This window comes from Harmonia axyridis, chromosome X (genome assembly GCF_914767665.1).
Source record: "Harmonia axyridis chromosome X, icHarAxyr1.1, whole genome shotgun sequence".
Classification (NCBI taxonomy): Eukaryota; Metazoa; Arthropoda; class Insecta; order Coleoptera; family Coccinellidae; genus Harmonia; species Harmonia axyridis.
In genome coordinates this window covers 13,186,053-13,193,313 of record NC_059508.1, presented here as the reverse complement: position 1 = coordinate 13,193,313, position 7,261 = coordinate 13,186,053, and the positions used below count along the sequence as shown (strand labels likewise).

At 31.2% G+C, this 7,261-nt stretch overlaps 1 protein-coding gene across 2 annotated transcripts in view; it reads left to right on the top strand.

The window, feature by feature from the left end:
- The first annotated feature begins 1,213 nt into the window (after nt 1–1,213).
- LOC123685633 (solute carrier family 41 member 1-like) overlaps nt 1,214–7,261 on the top strand; it is a 34,366-nt gene continuing 28,318 nt past the window's right edge. The window contains exon 1 of one of the 2 annotated variants that reach the window (XM_045625392.1): nt 1,214–1,314. The gene's annotated coding sequence lies outside the window, so the exon portion shown is untranslated. Of the gene's footprint in view, nt 1,315–3,544; nt 3,758–7,261 lie in introns of those variants that run through there. The other variant, XM_045625388.1, reaches the window with a different exon arrangement.

The window sequence follows — 7,261 nt, the reverse complement described above, 5'->3', positions numbered from 1 at the left end:
ATAATAGAATAGAACAGGTCAAAGAAATACATGTCTAAGGTCAATATCACTGTCAAAGTACGAATTGCAAATAGAGGAAGCATTCCTCAAGATCAAGATTATCGCAGGCAAAATTGACATGGTACACCAGTCACTTCCTCATGATTAAATTCAAATAATCTGACAATGGGATTCCTCGAAAATAGCATTGTGTACAAGAAAATAATCACCACGTTCCGTACACATCAGACATAATTAAAGAAATTCAATTGATAATGGGAAGAATAAAACTGAATACAACAAAATTTGATTTGAAGTTTCTTACCTCTAAGTGCATCATATATTAAATTCATTTAGAATTTCTTGAGAATGAAAATAGAAGAATACAGGCATTTCAGAACAAAACGTTAACATATAAATTAATTATACTTATCAATATATGGAATTAGTTAACTTCTAAAAAATCCTAAGAGGGTACACCAAAACCAAACCTTATCATATTTTTTTTAGAATCGTATATGATCGTAACTATGAACAAGGGATAGGAATGAACAGTTCAAATATTAAACTTTGGTTTATTATTATTTCCGTTTTCAACACAATATCTCGAACGAAAAAAAATTTGAGTTGGTACCCTGTGGCCAGATTTTAACCAGTCAATCGTTCATAAATCCAAATAAAAATATCCAAAATACACAACTATGAAACTATGGGATCAACGACTTTGCGGTGAATAATATTGTATTTTAAACCATTCTAACAATTCATATTCACAATTTTATGATTGCAGTTTGTCAAGTTTCCATGAATTACATTTTTTTAATTTTTCCTTCCTCGATTTTTGCCTTTAAAATTAATGGATCTTGTTCTTGATCTAAGGATATCAATGTGGAATAGCAATCTATCGTTTTACCAACTATTTTTCATAGTTTACGACATTTTTTTATCCCAATTTTCACATTCCAAAACGTAAACTGTGAAAAATTAATGGGGGTTGAAAAATTTCAAATTTTTATGAGTAGAAATAATGAACGAAATCGAATTTATAAATCTGGATATTTTGTTGAAACCTCTTTTCGAATGAATTTTTTTCAGAATTTTTTATATCCTCAGTGAAGCTATAACACTTTCATTGATTTTCCCACTCAAGTTATTGTATAAGTACGATATTTTGTATGGTACAATTGAAAATGCACATAACATTTATATCATTCGTTGAGAATAATACGAATCGACTAGATGTCACGTTTTTTTTTAAGGACCGCTTGTGGTGACCCCCCAGTTTCCAGCATCAGTCAATTTCATATGAATCAAAACCAGTGAACATTCATCAAGGTAATTAAGATTTTTTTTTTTTTCGATTTTCATTTAAATATTTGGGCTTTATAAAGTTCTTTCATCCAATTTTCTGGTTGTTCTGCCTAGGAATTCTTATTAATTGCTATTATTTCTCAATAAGATTTCAATAAGACAGCTATAAATTTTAAAAAAATATTAAAAAATTTTTGTTGTGATGTGTCATCTGGAAACAATAATTGCAATGATAACTTTTTTCATGAACAATTCTACTACTAGCATTGCATAATATATTACGGAAGAGAACATTTAAAATTTTTTAATGATCTCAATCAGTTTAAAAAATTATATAACGTCAACTTGTCCTCTCAATCAATCATTTTTCTACGAGAGTAATTGAAGTGAATCTGCTTCATCGCGAGTGGTTTTCCTAAGAAAACATTTTTTATAGGGAAATATCATACAGACCACTTGTTGATAACAATGGACATATTTTAAAATGCTATTCATAGTCGACAAATTTTTTTGTCAAGCAAAACTGCTTCTTGATTCGTCATCTACCTACTCTTTATAATTTTAGATGTCACTTGAATTGTTATTTATGTTACTCTTGTTATATAAGATCTATAGCCATAAAAATCATTACATGAGCTGCATTACTTGTGGTCTGGAATTATTCTTTTTTTGCCATTGAGTTTTTCCCCTGAAAAGATTAATAATCTCATCGAGAATTGATGTATTCGATCGATAAGATTGAGACAAAAGAGTTGGTAAATAATGATTGCTAGTGATGAACTATACCTATTCAGTATCAGTATAAATGTTTTATAATTCGTCTGAGATTATTCTTTTGGTCACGTTCTTCGAAGAATGGAAAGAGCATAAAATTTTCTTATCACACCCGGGGATTTTCGAAGGTTTTCTATTGATTTATACCTAATTCGTGATTCAATAATGCCGAATACGAAAATATTTTCCCACTTCCAACGAATTTGAGAATAAAAATTTACGTAAAAAAATTATAAGCTTCGAACTACTGGTCGCCTGTTCCGAAATCTTAATAGAAATTTCAAAAATTCACTACTCAGAAAAAATAAGTGCTAGGACTTTGTGTTGAGCAATATTTCATTCAATATCATCTCAGCAATATGTTTCCGATATCATGATAAAGTTACCGAGATATGAATTAGTTTAATTATGTTTCTTTGATTATTTCTTAGAAAATTTATTGATAGCTAACAGTCGTTTTTTTTCCAAATTTCATACAAATAGTGCTCGGGCTTCTTGTTTATATTATAATTTGTGGAATTCATTTTATTTTATTCAAAACAAAAAGCTTTTATGCTCCCGGGAAAGCTTTTGAAAGGCTGACGGACATTTTCTTATTAGATTTTTCAATCCTACATATTCCTTGAAAAATTGGTTTTTATCAACCTGCCTAACTTGAGTATACTATTGAAGGCAAAAAATGCAATCAGAAATTGTCCTTCATGTAATCAATAATTCCAAGCCCATAGTTTTTCAGTTATCAGTTTCTTTATATTTTATTCAAATTCTTGAAGACTCCCTTCTCTACAATTATCATTGAAATTTTTTAAATTCATTATGATTTCGTCTATAAGTTATTGCTAGAAAAGATAATTGAAGCCAATAAAATTATAACAAAATCATTAACTCCATTCATCATTTATGATAATTTTTCAAATCACAATACAACAGTTTGTGCGAGGGCTATCTGAAATTCAGCAGTTTGATAAATCCTTTAGTAAATTTCGAAATGAGAGATAGTCCGCATAATATTCTCGAACAAAACATTATCTAATCCTTCGATCAAAAAAAATCTTCCATTAAAATATTTTTATTAAATATATATTGCTCAATAGGAATATCTGAGAAATATGAGTTGGTTTTTTAATTTGCGTAATGTTGTACCTGAACACGTGGTTCATACGCGTGCACGGTCATTACTGCGCCTGTCCACCTATCTTGAAATCTTCAAAATGCATCAATCAAAATGAACACAAAAAGAAATGGCACCTTTTCAAGGTTTTGCCAATTTTAGGTCAAAAGGGCTCTCAAATAGCTTTCAAAATTAGTCATGATGGCTGAAAGATAAAGCTCGAAAGCCGAACTATTCTAGAGTGGTGGGGGAATGAAGATACCCAATGTTGAGTTGACCAAATGACTAATTGGAGAAAGATAATATACGAGGACAATTATTTAGAAAGAGAAGAAAGATTTCGGTTTTCACAAATTCAGACAATTTAGGTCCAGGTACTATTTGAAGAATCTTAACGTTGGAAACATTATATACAGAGTACCTACACCGTCTTCGATTCATTTACCTTTAGCTATTTCAGTGGATAGTCCGTTCAGTATCAACTCACTTTTAACACAATCACGACCTATCGCTGGTTTACTGTCACCTGTTATATTGGGATTATTAGTGCAAACTGGCTCATCATCAACCAAAATTTTCCTCGTAAGTATAATTTTCTCATTTACTCTTACCACAATCAGTTTCGTAGATTTTTTACAACATGCGTTCTTGATATTGATGTTATTCCATCACTATACCGGCTTCTATACGTACTTGTATTCATTTCCTACTCACTTACCGTGGTATTTTCAATCATACATGTAAATCGAATATGTAATTTTTTTTTGACAAATCAACTGGATCGTCCAATGTAAAATTTCAAAACAGGTTTTTGTACATCCGCGATGTTCACCTCTTGAGCGTCGTATGAATATTATCTGAATTTAAAGAAAGTGTAACTTACTTAGAATTCTATACAGTTAGGACTGGAGCGGAAATATCGCATCTACTAACTTTTATGATGAATTTTTTGTATACTCTTGTAAAATAACTGTGAAGTTTTTCGTACTATACTATCAACAATTTACAATTATTCCAGTTGATAAGGAACACATTAAATTCGTAATTGAATTTTGATTGAGATGTCGGTCGAACCTGAATCCAACCAGATTATTTTACAATTATTCCCGAAAATATTCTGAACCTCCAAAGTAATAAGGGACGCAGTGGTTAGAAAGTTATCTGATTCAATTTTTTGAATATATTTCATTGAGTATTACAGTGCCATGCAAAATTTCAATGTCGAATTAGCATTACAAAATATTTTGCAAGTGTAACCGAATAAAAATGTTGGAGCCTTCTAGAGCTCTCTCGAATAACACTTCGTTTGAAGCGTTCCATACACGTCGATTCCCTTACTCGACCTTAAAATTTGCAATATTCTATTTTAGTGAAATTAAAAAATTAGAATTGTTATGCGACTTGTTTTCATACGAATTTAATCGAACACAAACATTATTGAAGTAAATATTCGAATTGTATTCTCTCGTCAATTCAAGAAGAAAATTGTACTTATATTCGATTTTTAATCCTGAACTTAATTCTTGTGAATAGGTAGAAGTGCAGAAAGAAATAAGACAAATATTATTACATTACTCATTTAAATATTCAGCTTCTAAAGATGACAATGCGATTGTGCAAAGATTCTCCTTGTTGTCTACATCAATAATCAAAATTAAGTGTTTGAAATGATAAATTAAGCTTGATTCAAATAATGATGAGAATACCCCTCCAAATATTTACGCAAAAGTTGTTATTTCCTCTTGCTTTTCACTTTTCAGTTAGTTATTGATATTATGGCTAATAATTTATAATTTATCGCGAAAACTATGATGGTCGTATAAGTTCGCTAGTGTATGTCCTTCTTAAGACTAGACACGGAAGATGTTCCCTATATTTCGATATTTTCTGTCCGTTCTCACGGTAATTGTTGCTTCATGAAGAGCGTTGGGCAATTCTTGTTATCCACTCTCTTATCATAAATCCTGATTCATAAATGTGGTCGCTTCTGTTTCGTGAAGAAGTTTCAATGAGGAAAATATTTATGTTATTGCAGTTGAAAGCAGTGTATGGAACATGATTTTCATTTTTTGTATTTCGTGTGTTACATTTCCAGGAATAGTGAATATTAATATGCATCTATATCTAGTCTATTATGTATGTGACTTTCCTTCTCGAATTTTTTTTTAAATGATCATTTACATATACAGGGTGTTTCGGAATAAGATGATCCCTCTACTAGTAAAACCGTAGTTGCTTTCAAGAAGAAAAAATTCAATAAACTTTTGGCTACAAGGTATTAATTTGAATAAATAACATTTAACATGGTATTATTGAGAGATATACGATACTTTCAGAAGCTGTCATTGAATCAATATCTATCAAAACTGCTGTTATTGTTCATTGATGCAACCAGGCTCATGGCCTCCCTGTGCAACAATATGCATTCTCAATGCTTTCTACACTGTGTCAGTAAAGTATGGAACAAATTCATTTTTAGCTAAACAGATCATTTTAAGAAATACTCCTGAAACATGTCGATTTTTATTTTAATTTACTGTATTTCAAAATAATAATCTAATATACAGGGTGAATTACTTTCGGGTAATGACGTCCCGTCATTTTTTGTAAATGGAACACCCCATTTTGTCTCAATTTTCCGATTTATTTAGCTGACCTGATTTCAAAAATGTATCACATGTTGATTCCAATTGGCACAGGGTGAACAAAAATACAATAGTTTTGGGTGTACTCATAAAGTAACGCGTAACATTATTTATTAGTTAAATTAACAATATTACCAAAATTATTCGTTGTCTAGCGGCAATTGTTTCGAATTTAACACCCTGTAGTTGGTTACATTTTTAGATTAATAAAAATGTATAAAAATAAGAAATAATTTCTTTCATATTCTGTCTGCTAGACCACAAGTACCAAATATGTTTGGAAATAGCTCATTTTTATTAATCTAAAAATGTAACAAACTACAAGGTGTTACATTCAAACCAATTGCTGCTAGACAATAAGTATTTTTGATAATATTGTCAATTTAACAAAAAAAGAATGTTACGCGTTACTTTATGAGCACACACAAAACTATTGTATTTTTGTCCACCCCATGGGCGCCCGCAGAGGGGGGCCAGGGGGGGCCATGGTCCCCCCTGAGATTTTGATTGTATCATTTTTCAGCACAACACCCTCAATATAACTTTCTCAATCCAAAGGGCAAGGAAAAAAGGAAAGTAATGGATTCACAACAATTTTCCGGTTTTCAATGACAATCATGGACGCCTTATCGTTTTTCAATAATTTTCATTTTGCCCCCCCTGAGAAAAATTTCTGCGGGCGCCCATGGTCCACCCTGTACCAATTGCAATCAACATGTGATACATTTTTGGAATCAGCTCAGCTAGAGTAATCGAAAAATTGAGACAAAATGGGAGTGTTCCATTAAAAAAAAAATGACGGTGAAGTCATTACTCGAAAGTAATTCAGCCTGTATATTAGATTATCATTTTAAAATACGGTAAATTGAAATCAAAATCGACGTGTTTCAGGATTATTTCTTAAAATGATCTGTTTAGCTAAAAATGAATTTGTTCCATACTTTACGGACACAGTGTATATATTTTTTGAACTATTTTTATTACATTCTCTCAATACCATGTGGTTCAAAAGTGAAAAGGTTCAATTCAAAGGTTAATAGAAATCATTAAGAATTCACACCTTCAAGGATGAGCATCTAATTCTAAAACACCCTCCATATTCCTGTCTTCTATAAATCAATAATAATTTCTGCGCCAAATATGGCTTCAAAATCAGACCTTGAAAATTTGCAGTGCTCTTCACTAGCAAGAATTGGCTTTTGAAATATTCTCAAGTGTTCAAATTATAAGGCATGAGAAACAGGAAGTGCCCTCAAGTCAAGAATATTTCTTTTCTGCATGGTTCATTGTCAAAAATCTTCAAATACCCATCCATTTTGGCTTGCTGGGTATGGGAATTCTTCGGAGTGGGTATTATATTGCAGATGTTTGGAATTCCAGTGCACCAAACTCTAGGATGCCGACAAAAACAAGAATTTCCTTAGAATCTCTCACTTGAACA